This window comes from Pleurodeles waltl, chromosome 1_1 (genome assembly GCF_031143425.1).
Source record: "Pleurodeles waltl isolate 20211129_DDA chromosome 1_1, aPleWal1.hap1.20221129, whole genome shotgun sequence".
Taxonomy (NCBI): Eukaryota; Metazoa; Chordata; class Amphibia; order Caudata; family Salamandridae; genus Pleurodeles; species Pleurodeles waltl.
This window is the reverse complement of record NC_090436.1, coordinates 205879238-205892301: the sequence shown is the minus strand read 5'-3', so window position 1 is coordinate 205892301 and position 13064 is coordinate 205879238. Positions and strand designations below refer to the sequence as shown.

The 13064-nt window shown below is 41.6% G+C and overlaps 1 protein-coding gene and 1 long non-coding RNA gene across 3 annotated transcripts in view; one reads left to right on the top strand and one right to left on the bottom strand.

The window, feature by feature from the left end:
• The window catches only part of PRLR (prolactin receptor), a 450951-nt gene that overhangs the window by 302017 nt on the left and 135870 nt on the right, over window positions 1-13064 (top strand). The gene's annotated exons all lie outside the window — the stretch shown is intronic.
• Window positions 1-13064, bottom strand: part of LOC138282856 (uncharacterized) — a 103897-nt gene that overhangs the window by 23940 nt on the left and 66893 nt on the right. Inside the window, exon 2 of the long non-coding RNA XR_011201013.1 lies at window positions 3935-4018. This is a non-coding gene — a long non-coding RNA (uncharacterized lncRNA). The remainder of the gene's footprint in view (window positions 1-3934; window positions 4019-13064) is intronic.

Here is a 13064-nt window from a genome sequence, read left to right as displayed (position 1 = left end):
AAAATGGCCATTTATGTTGCTTGCACTTCAGGCTCTTATTGTGATTTATTTCAGGTCTTCTTTTTTAAAGTCGCTGTTATAAAGTGTTTACATTACATGGGAGCTACCTGTATTTTAAGTGCTTCATTTGGTGGTGATTTCTTATTGTTGTCTTCATAAAATGGTAGAACACATGGCACAACCTAAAGGCTTCTTTAAAAAACATCACTAGTAAAACACACTAATCAGTAAATGTTTTTCAAGCATAAAGTGGCCACCTTTGTGTGGCAGATTGTTTTCTTTTTTGTGCCATATACGTGTAGTAACATTGTAAAACAAAATTAACCATTGCATCAGCATGCCGGGGTGAGACTTATTGGCTTTGCTATTGTTTGTTTAACGAGGGTACTAGAGCACATACCTATGTGGAATTAGAGACCAACGGGTCAAGTAGGCCTAAGGCTGAATCAGGATGAAAAAAGATGTTTATACTGCTAAGGCTGAATCGGGGTTCCGTCTTCTCTTAAGCATAAAATGGTGGGTAAGCTGACGTTTCATCTGTTGTTGGAAATGGATTACAAAAGAGAGATGTGGGCTTGGTGGGTAAAGTGACTGGACCTGTGGCACTAGTCACAGATCACTTTTGAATGTTGGAAGAGCTTCTACACCGTTGCCAACAATAAGTAACTGTGCCAGTTGGGGCGGTCTATTTGGGTCACCAGTGCTGCACAAGTTGACCATTATAATGCATGGACTATGATTTTACAATAACAACATATTTATGTTTTACCTGTCAGCACCAGATTATTAAAAAAAAGAGTCTCCCAGGTGTTGCAAAGTATAATTATCAAGTCTAATTGGAAGGTCCTGAGTGGCAATAGGATGGGCAGCGCATGGGTGCAGGCCTTCCACTTAACTTCTGGTATTGCATAAGTTTGCAAACATCACATAAGGCATCCAGAGTTTATCAAAATATTATGTATGACACCTTTAGTGGCATACATTCCTTTGTAAACAATCAAACTACAATATATAGGGTGAAAACTTGAACACATGATGATTTAGCTAAATACAAATGGAAAAAATATCCTCAAAGTCTCATAAATTTGCTTTTCATGTGGCTAGGTGGAGGGCATCGCTGAGACCCACAATAATTTCAATGCATGGTGCATTAGCCGTGAGGGCTGGTATTTGGGCCTGTAGAACCCTGGTGCAGACTAGTTGACGATGAACTATGGGAGGTTTTGTTTTGGTAGGTGAGGCTGTTATGGCCCTGGTCAATGGAATTATGTGACAGGAGAGGACTAGATTATAAAGTAAGGTTAATTGAATTACGTGGCAGGAGAAGGCAAATTAAGCAGCTCATTTTGGTATATGTGTGTTTTTAGTTAATTTTGATCTATTCGAATTACAAACAATTTGTTTTGTTAAAATCTGAAAACTATGGAGAAAAGCGTTGCTGTTGCAGAATTGCAGAATTCCTGTTGTTCAAGACATCATGAAAAAACATATATGCTGTGCCCCAGTGCACAGAAGCAGTGGTTCGGAGGTACTGTGCAACAGGGAGCTGTTCAGCACTAGATGTACCTAGTAGATTTTGGTGACCTCCTCAAGATAACTTAGCTGAGTTATGTTTGGCATTTTATCGCTTGAGTATGAGTGGATATCTCTTTGGTTGCAGTTTATTGGACAATGCTTCCAGAAAAGAGATAAATGGGTTCTGTGGACAAATCCCATGCCTAATGCCATAGATGTTACAATGAAGGGAGAAGGAATGTTTTGCTCTCTAAGAGAATCCAGCTGGGAATCTCTTCTGTATTTGAGGCTTAGTTCCATTAGAGCAGGACCTATTTCAAACTTTCATGCAAACCCATAAGCATGTATATTGTAGGAAATAGGCTCCACCCATTTAATCCCCCTGGATGTATGGCTTTTGGCTACATGGTTTTGGACTTTATTGTGAGTGTGTCATCAGCTGAGGCTTACCCACAGTACTTCTGTTAAACACTTAAACATATAACAAAACATTTTACGAAAACAACCCATTGCACTGTAACAACAATTGTTTTATACCTCAGTTTCAAGTTTATCTAGATCTAGTTTGCAACCTGTACCTGTTACCGGGATTGTACGACGGAACACCGACTTTAAAAACAACTACTGCCTTAACAACGAGGTCGGAACACTGACCTCGTTCTTACTACTACTGATTTTACCACGAATGCCTTAACAACGATATTTCGTTGTAAAGGCATTCCTGATAAAAGCATTAGTAATAGGCACCATTCACCCTACATCCCTCACCCCACTCCCCCAACCCCACCCCAAAACCTAAAACCCCCTGACCCCCCACCCCCTCCCCAAAACGCCCCACCCCCCCAACCCCACCCCAAAACCTAAAACCCCCTGACCCTCCACCCCCTCCCCAAAACCAAAAACGCCCCACCCCCCAACCCCACCCCAAAACCTAAAACCCCCTCCCCAAAACCAATAACGCCCCACCCCCCAAAACCTAAAACCCCCTAACCCCCCACCCCCTCCCCAAAACCAAAAACACCCCATCCCAAAAACCTAAAACCCCATTACCCCCCACCCCCTCCCCAAAACCAAAAACGCCCCCCCCCCAACCCCACCCCAAAACCTAAAACCCCCTGACCCCCCACCCCCTCCCCAAAACCAAAAACACCCTACCCCCCAACCCCACCCCAAAACCTAAAACCCCCCACCCACTGACCCCCTCCCCAAAACCTAAACCCACCACTTACCTTAGTCGACCCCTTCTCACCTGCGTCGTCCTCCTTCGCCAACTCCCTTCTTTCTACCTTAACCACGCATGTTCGTTGTTCAGAACATACGTAGTTAAGGCACAAAATAACGGAGTCGTGGTTAAAAAAAGCGTTGTTGCGCTTTCGTTAACCACGACTTTCGTAAAAAGAAAGTCGTAAAAAAGGATGTTTCCCGTTACCGGGGTGTGGGAGCTACCTTAACCCTTTTATATCTGGGGAATTCAACATGGAATATTAATTCAAAGTCTTGCTATCTCTCTAATGGGGAGATGTTGTTGGTACTGAGACAAATATCTGGTGTAGGGGACTCAGTAACCCTGTCTCTCTTATGGTTATGATGTACTATACAATTTTGTGACATCATCCTTACTCATGGGGGGATATCCATTTATAAACTAGTGCCCTTCTCTGATTTTACAACCAAGGGTCTGACAGTGCTGAGGGTAAAGTCAGTTGACAGCAACCATCTGGTTGTCTCCTTACCAAAACGTCAGACTCACACTGATGCCTCAGCCTTGGTTGGTCTTCCCATAAAGACGCCTCCTAAGTGTCTTAAATCTGGGAACTTGAGAGTTGGGTGTCTGACCTTGCTCACAATACACCCTGCCGTCTCTGGCCATGTGACTGTCTCCTTACCAAAACATCAGATTAAACACTGGTTGCCTGGTCTTCAACTCGCTACTCATCTATGCTTCCAGATCTAACTGGGCTGCCTTACAATCAGGTCACTTTTTCATGGTCAGTGAACTTAATGTCTGACCATGCTTAGAGCACAGTCTGATGACATCAGCCTTTCTATTGTCTTCTTACCAAAACGTTAGAAGCCACCACACACTGGGCTCCCAGCCTCAGTCACCTTCCAAGTGAAAACCCCTCAGTAATACACTATCAATTTATTTTCGTCCAACTGGAACTGGGATTATCTCTATCATCCAGCTGGAACTGTGATTACCACATTTATTTTCCTAAATACATTATAGCATTAGGAAGTATCCAAACAATCATGCATGTCTTTCTTTAATCTTCCACATTGTTATTGCCAAAGAAGCATGCAATTACAAATTTTAAGTTAAGAAGTCAGAGTTGTCCTTAACTGTATGACAGCAACCAGGGAGCCTACCTGCCAGTGTGAATAGGCAGATCTTTACTTAAACGGGATGTCCGATTACCTTATTTTCTGTGCAGTAATCTATTCAGTAAGGGGAGGTGGTTCTCCATCAACAGCATTCTGTGAAGGCAAACTGGACCCCTGGCTGGCTCGTGAAATGTTGATTAGGAAAAAAGAAAGACACAATTCTGTTAGCAATACAATATAGGTTTAATCACAATATGGCCAGGAGGTCAGTCAACCCCGTGGAGCTGAAGCTGATCTCAAAGTACTGCTTGCAGGCGGCTCCTTTTATACTCAAAACAACATTGACTTCATGCATGTTATCTTAAAAAAGCAATAAACAAGTCACGGAATAAGACAAGTTGCTGATATATTTCCACATAAACACCACATCACTTGCATCATTGAACTCTTGTCCTTCCCCTCTCAGTACTCATTATCTTGTGGCCCTGACAAAACTTTGAAACTAACCTAATTTTAACCTTCCCTTTCTGAGTGTGTGAGTGTTCCCTTGCTCTGGTCCCAGGATTTCTTATCTCACTTCCTGCACTTGCTGACTAAAACTACCTTTTACCACATATTTTCCGAACAGCGTCTCTGCTAATAGTGAAAGTCGGGGTACGTGCTTGTGTGCTGTGACCGTAAATTCTTCAAGGCTTTGTTAATCATGTTTTCCTGTTCATGCTGATCTTGTGTTCTGCTTTCCTATGAACTCTCACCTCCTCTTTGTCCTTATGCAACTTACGCTTGTACTGTTCTTTAATTACATACAGTTCTACAACACTTTCTGCTGATGTCTGTGGTGGTGAGATTTCCTTGCATTTTATATTTTTCATAACATTCCCCCTCTAGTTGATAATTAAACTATTTCCTCTGACCCTGAATCTACACTCGGTATCAGCTGATTTATTGTCCTCATGGCATCTGTTACCCGTGCTGGCAATTTTACTGTGAACTTCCATCCTTACCTTGGCAGTAACTCTTTTACAGGATGCTATTACTAACTGAAAAACACAGTACATCAAAAGCAATACGACAATAATTGGCAACAAGGCCTTAAACAGTAAACAGAGATATTGTTTAGTACAAAGGGTTAAGAGCCTGCTCATTGCTTACCATTCTTTGGCTTCATGTCACACTTATTTGCCGCTCCCTAACTGGCCAGCTGGTGTCAGTTTCACTTCCTCTTCTTTCATGTGGAGCATAAACCAAGTACCGATGGCTTAATTTTGATTAGTGCCCTTCTGCTGCATGCACTGTGATTCACGTACTATTGTTTTCTTCTTCCTCAATGTCCGAGTTGCTTCTTCCATGTTGCTTCTTCCTTCCCACCTTCAACACTCCTGTTGTCTGTGTTGTTTCTTACGACCCTCCCTCCTGTTGTCTGTGTCCGGACCCCATCCACCATAAGAATAAAATCTACTATGACATAGGCAGCTTGGCCCATGGCATAGCACATTTTGCACCCTCCGTTGATCAAGTTGCTTGTTATTTACCAATCTGCAGCTGTTGTCCAAAGTGTTTTCTTTATGTCTGCCTTTAAACAGGGGCCTGCTGACAGATGCTATACTAGTGCGCAAGGATCATGTTTAAAAACACTGTGCATTCTCTAAAAGAGCATGCAGGCAGCTGCAGGCTTTCTCGCTTCGCACATTCTCAGCGCAGGAGTGACTGAATAATGTTCTTGACCGATAATGTGTTCTGCAGTTTATTAATCTACTTCTCTGACCTCTTGTTGCCAGATCCCGTAACCACATCTTCTTTCTGTGTGAGTGTTTTTTGGGCTCATACGTGTCTGGTTTTGAGTTTTGGCCGGAAAGATTTATGTCACTCAAAATAGAAAGCATTATGCAAAGTATATGATAAAGCGATTAATCCAATGCCCCCGTGTTTCTTCTGACACATTATTTTGATATAGTACCTCCAGGTAGTTAGTTGTTCTGTGAGAACCTCCTGCTTATGCAAGATGTCCACATGAAGCAGAATCCTTCAGAGATTTGACCTAGGGCACCTTATTGAGACTGTCAGATTGACCAGTCAAATGCATCTACTCTACTCACCCTTGCCCCTAGGAGGAAGGCCTAACAAAGGACAAACACATTGGAAGTGGCTGTTAGGATATATATTCTTGTTGAAGTTATCAGTCTTTTTGTATTCATCATTTTGTTCTTGTGTAATAAGTATGCATAAAATCCTCTAGTAACAATGCACGGGCAGGCAATGCAGTCAAGTGGGGCCTCAGTCAAACCCTTTTTAGGTTGAGTCGAAAGACGTTGTCAGCTTATCAACAACATAGAGGGGCTTGCACCATGCCCTAAAAATGCCTTAAAAATGGCACCGTTTTGTTTCTTTGTCATGCTGCACAGCATCAGGGGATGTTGTCCAGCATTGCTAAAGGCCATTGGCAAAGTCAGTGGTTCCCAAAGCGACACCTGTTGGCTTTGTCATTTCTTGTTTTTCATTAATTACGAAAACAGCATGAGCGATTCATGAAAAAATTGTGCATAAGCACAATTAACTTTCTTTGGACCTCAATTAAACATGGGTATTGTTCGGTCTCTTGTCCTCCCACCGGAGTAGATTTGGGATTGCTTCCATGGAGGTTATTTCTGTTTTTAGCTTTGTTGTACAAGGATTTGTTATTGTTCAGAAATGAAGCCAGAGAGCCTGTCCATTTGTAGCGCCATGGTGTGTATATGTTTCCACAACTGATACAAAATTGTGAATTCCTTAATAGACACTGGAGAACAGAGAACATTGGTTATATTCAATTGTCGTCCAAATGCGACACTCCCGGCGGTCACAAAGGTGTGATCGTGATTTCTGGTCGTCTACTGTTGAGTGAGATGGCGTATACTGGTTCAGCTGCAGCAGTGGCGACAATGCTTCTTTACACAGGTTGTAGATCTGGGAAATGAGGGTGATTAAAGCATTTAAAGCCATAAGCAGAACATCTGGGACATGTATTTGACCCCATACTTCCCGAGTTTCCGTTTCTCTTCAGAACACCTGCTTTATATGTCGGTAATGACTTCTTTAAGCATCCCCAGTCTCGTCCTCTTCCGACATTGTATGGGCATTTAAGGAAACCACACTGGTCTAGTAAATTTTGACAGAAAATCCCAAAATCAAAGGAAGATGGGCCCTTCCTGACTCTAAATTTCTTTTTTTAAGTCAGCCCTGCCTGATTAAAGAATTTAGTGATAATTGAAGACTAATATGGTAATTTCTATACTTGATTTGGCACGCTAATATTAAAGACCAACATCTAAACTTTTTCAAACATGTTAGTTTGAAGACGTTACAAAAGGCGATGAGCCTCTATTTCGGCATATCAAACCTCATGCATGTCACAGCGATTAAGAGGCATTCCCTGCTCTCCTGGCTACTTTACCGTACAGGGGTGGTAACCCTGTATTCTACTGTAGAACAGCTCAGGGGGTTGTGCGCCTACCAAAGATGTGCGGGTGATAGATTTGGATACTGGCACAGTTCCCTCATCATTTATTCATTCCAAGTCGATAATATGGTGGATAATAATATGAAATAGTTTTCAGGGTGTGTGCTAGGTAACAAGGCTTTAGGCCTCTGCCATCCATGCACCTAAGATCTGGAAGAACATCTTTGTATCCATCAGGACCCCAAGTACTGCTCCAGTTTAGGAAAGGGTTGAGGAAGCATCTCTTTAAAGAGCTCTAAATCACAATGTATTAGGCTCCATAAGCCAGCTTCCTCTTCTACTCGTTGAATTTATGCTTGTCTTCAACCATGTACAGTGCTCCCGCTGTCTTCTGGCTAGTTGTGCACAATCGAAATATCACATATATATATAAACATACAATCTTCGGTCACCCCTGCAGCTTCATCTTTCAAATCCACCACCCACGTGTACATTCAGACTTTGTTTTGTGATGGTAATCTGGCAACCATTTGGAAAGTCACTGAATGAGTTCCAATAAAATATTAGTGGCCGGTTGTAAGCTATATAATAACAATAACAACAATTTTCAGTCATTATCCTTTATTTTTATTGCATTTATTTTTCAGTAGTTTTGTAATACGCTTTGTGTTGCCTTTCGGTGACTATACTGTCATACTAATAATATTAAGGTATAATACCTATGCGTTATGTAGTGCCATTTTGTGGTTATTTTAACCTTATTTTAGTATGTGTATGTAATGCTATGTACTGAATTAGGTGTCTCTGGCATGTATAAAATTATATAAGAAAAACATGCAGTGGATGTCTGTACAGTTAATAAAAAGAACACCCAATAGCAACTAGAGATAAAAAAGCAGGGTTTAGAGCCCTTTGGAACTTTGTCAAGTAGGACAGCTGTCGGATATATTCTCTGGCAATGAATAAAAAAATTGAGGCCTCAATACAAAAACTGTGTAGTCTCCTTTCGTTGCATTCTAGAACATGGAATCTACAGAGACTGCTTGATCGAATTGTCCGTATAGAAATCTACCACTGAAGTTTTCCCATAGGTACAAAAAAATAGACGTGTGGTGATTATGGCAACCAGACGCAACTGAAAAAAGGCCAAACCTTCCATAATGCTCCCCATTTTTAATTGTTTCAAACCCATTCTTGCTGCCATTTTTCTGCAAAGTAGAGTTGTTTAATCTAGCACTCTGTGACACCTCCCAATATGGTAACGGTGTAGTTGAGTTTGAGTTTGGAATTTATCAGAGAACCAAGTACGCGTTTGTGGTATTTTTCATTCACATAGAGGTTATTTTCTTTCAGTTGTCTTGCTCAGAAAAAGAATAAGTAAATCACTACCTTCAAAATTTAGGTTGGGGTCTCAAATAATAAAAAGGTACCATTGAGTATTGGTAAATTTGATCTGAAATGTAACAAGTTTAGTGGTTTCATGGGGTTTTTGAAGCCCAAAGATTGTGACCCAACCCTATGAGTTGTACTTCTGTTTTGCCTCAGTTTAGCATCAAGTAACTTTGTTTCATCGTCCTGCTTTCCAGCCCTCTTTTTGGCTTTTAAGTTGGAAAAGTCATAATCACGGCTTTTAATATGAACATAGATTGTCTATCGTCATCATTGTAATTGAACATCAATCAGCCTTCTAGCCCTGATGTTGCCAAAAAAAGAGGCCAGATAAAGATGTTAAATAGGAGTAGAGATGGTGGTGGTTGATGAGGCAAGTAGCACTTCCCCTCCACTTTGGATGATTGAAAAGGACGGATTTGTACCCTTTGTGTCTTGCCTGATGAGAGAGAACCTATTCAGCTTGTCTTTCACAGTGGCCTCGGACCTCAGTCTAGAGAACATGAGGGTTGAAGTCCACCGTGTTGAGGGTTGCCTACAGATACAGCAGGATCAGAAGGGAGAGATCACCTTCATATGTGGTACCTAGCACATCATCAAGCTGTGACACCAATACAGTTTATGTGCCATCATAAGGAAAGAAGTGTGACTGACGTGCATTGTTAATACTGGGAGTCCAAAAACGTGTGCTTTTTCCAATCACACTGACTGAGGTGCTTGTGTCTCTTAGGGTGGCTATTTCAACTCAGGGGCGTATCTTGGTCAAAAAGATTGGGGGTTTAAAATTAAAAAAAAGTGTTTAAGTAACATTGAAACTGTCTATGGTTTAAGTGGGTGTGTAGTCTTGCCTCCTTCACAAATACTACTACCACTATTACTACAACTACTACTACTAATAATAATAATACACGTGGCACAACTGAAAGTTTTGGTATTTAAAAAAAATCACCAGTGAAACAGCCACATCAGTGATTGTTTTTTAGATGCCATTTAATCATGCGGGCACGTGGCAGCCATCATTTTGGTCTTATTTTTGGTTTTCCTTTTGCGGCATTTGCTTCAAGTGAAACACAACAAATGATCCATTCCAGAGTTTGCCAAGGCCACACCTATTGACTTTGACACTGCGTACTGTTAATTATCTTCAGCTGAATGTAATGGAGTTTTTAACTGCCTAGTTAGCCCTGCGAGCCAACCAAATAAAACAACTTATATGTTAATCACTCAGCGAAGGTTGCACGGCCAGCTTCAACAATGAGTAGAGACTGCATGAAAGAGAATTATACAGCTTTTCATTTTTTGTGCACGACCACGTGCACTGACATTTCTGATTCTTTGCTACAAAGCAGCGTCGCGATAATGACTGTTCAAAGGGCTGAGGGAGGTTTTTGTTGGAAGTGGTTCAGTAAAATAACGCTGTCAGAAACAAAACTCAATGTTCCGACATAAAAATAGCCCAGGCTTGAGGAGGCCAAGACAGAGCCTTGTTTAACACAAGGTAAATGTGCCTGCTCAGAGCTGTTTGAAAAAGCATCTGTTTAATCACACAGCCGGAACCCTGAGACAAACCTATCAAGGGCGTAGCTTCAGGGGGTTGTTTGGGGGTGGTACACACCACCTCCTTAAACATGTATTTTCTGGTAATTAGTTGGGTACAGGTGCTTTCAGTCGGGTCTGGTGAGCTGTCTAGCAGATTTCACTAGAATGTTTTTACATACATAGCGACAAAAAACATACATACACTCTCTCCTCTGTTTTGAAAGTCCTAAAAATGTTGGTTATGGTACAAAATATTATGTTTTGTCACTTAGACCACCTACCAGACCACACTTCTCTTCCTTCCAGCCAGTGCTTAATTTGTGCTTGTTATTTCCGGTGCGGAGCACCAGCACTTATTTTTGAGGGCCGGCGCTTAATTTTCTGCCTCAAGTATTTACTGCAAGCAAAAGACACATTTGGGAAAGACGGAGGAAGAAAAAAATTAAAAAGCGTCACAAAGGGAGAAAGCAGAAAGCTGCAGGAGTGAGCTGAAGGGGCAAGGAGGGGCTGCAAATGGATTGAAGAGGCCCCAGGTGGTTTACGGATTAGCTGCCTCAGTATTCCGTGTTTGCACATTTAAATGCAGAAGCTGCATGTTTAAGAGGAGGGCTTGTGTTTAAGAGGAGGGCTTTGGACACCGACACGTTTTTATTTACAAATTAAGCACTTCTTTCAGCTGCCCATTAGATTCCTCCCCTGATACCTGCATGCCATATATTGTGTTTTACCATTATATGCCAGCCTGTTCGTTGGAAAATCTGAAGCCCTCACCTCTCAATATTACTGACAAAGCTACCCCCCTTGAAACCTACATGTGATAAGGAAGCCCAAAAAATGGTGTGCTTTAATAGGAATGGCTTGGTGATTGACTACCAGACCTGAAGTAGTGGGTCAGCCGGTACTCTGAGAACTACTGGTCACTGGGCTTTGCGTAATCTGCAGGATTTAAGGTCAGCCTCCCCTGCTAAATCAGCCCTTCATTCTTCCTAGACTGGTCGAATGAGCTTTTACCCATCGGCTGTGTACTGAATACTGCATTTTTATTCATGGGACAGTTCAATTTCAAATGTGGCTAGTCATTATTGGTATTATAAATATTAATCAATGACCATATACATAGCAATGAAAGTTCGGATTTCTATCCTAGTGTATCACCAACTAAAAACATTTGGGATCCCCGAGGGCATTCCTGCTCCATCACAATATACAGAACTGAACTCCCTAACCCCTGGCACAAGCCTACAGCAGACCATCATGGCCATGCCATGGGCAAGGAGTCACAGGCTTACGTCAGTGTTAGCCACACGTCACCCTGGCTGTCGATACATGACATACTCTGTTATGTGTTGCTGTTATGTTATTAAGATGGTGATTGGCTGGTAAATCAGAGTGCACTCATTAATATATAAATACATGAATAGTACTATTAAGCGATATGTCAATTATAAAATGTACGACACTGTATTTTACTTTGATATGTAATGTTTTATAAGTTTACAAAGTTTTGTATTTTGTTAAATTAAATAACTATGTATGGGCGATTTATTAGACACAATACTACTTCTAAGTGTGATCGGAAATGCGTCAAAAGCAGTAGTGTTTTTATCTGGTACATGGAAGTATTTGTCTGAAATTTCTTCTATCAGAATAGAAAGCTCCTCTTTGCTGACCTTTGCTTTGAAGGAAGATGTCTGTAGGTGAATTGTGAAACTAATTGGTGTGGATGTCCTTAGAGGAAACACTTCAGGCGCCTATTTCTGACCACGATATAGTACATTTGTCCCAGAGTAATACGAAGTGGTCGAGTTTAATTCAGGTTTTCCACCAGTCACTTTTTTGTGGGGTTGGCTCTTTGCTTTATTCTCAAAGATTTCTACTGCAGCTGTTCGGAGATGCCCATAAGCCTTCTTTTACCATATTCATAAAGTTTTCACTGTAGCACATCTGGAGATGCTTCGAGCATGTTTTATATCGTCCTGTGGATTTCAGAAACAGGTGCTTGTTTGCATGGAACTTGCTGAAGACATGTCCAGATTCCTTCAGTGTACATCTTGTGAACCAGGTATAAAGCAGCTGCCTAAACATGAGATTCTTCCAGGATCACTCCACTGTAACAAGTGCCTCACTGACATCTGGTGTGGTGTTCTTTCTACTGCTAGCGGCCTACAAACAGCCATCTCCTTAGATATCGATGCATAGGACAGTGGGTGTAATCTCTGCCAGAAGAAATCCTGCTTGCATGTGATAATTTGCAAAGAAGTGTGCAGGAGGGGTGGGCTGCCAGAAGAAATGGTGTTTGTGTTTGACCATGCGTGAAGACTTATGTTGTGCTGAGAGTGGGGTAGAAGGATATGCCATCTGTGTTTGACCCTGTGTCAGGAAGTCTGACCTCTCCTACAAGAGCTGGAATTTGTGAGTAAAAATGGTGCCATTTGCTCTACTTCCAAGTGCAAATCAAGGGGTACTGATCCCCCTAACCACCGGGAGTCACAGGAATGAATGTATTGTAAGCCATCCTTGTGACTGCTTGCTGTAGAATGCTTTGTGTCTTGGTAATGTGGCTGGATGTGCTTGTTAGATGTTCACATTCGACTACAGCCGTTTCTGCCTGTTTGAGAAAAACTGAGCCTGTGCAGATATCACTTGATGTTACACTCGGAAGAGCATTTGGAGAGGTGGCAGAAGAGAGGGGCAGATTTATGTTCATTGTCTGTGTCTCTAAGGCACCAGTGGCCAGATGCACCAAGTATTTTTATAGTCTCAAATGCATCAATTACGAATTTGCAACCACGAAAATGTGTTTTTAATGTACTAATCGTGATTGTGGCCACATACTAATTAAGCATTTGGTAGGGGCCTG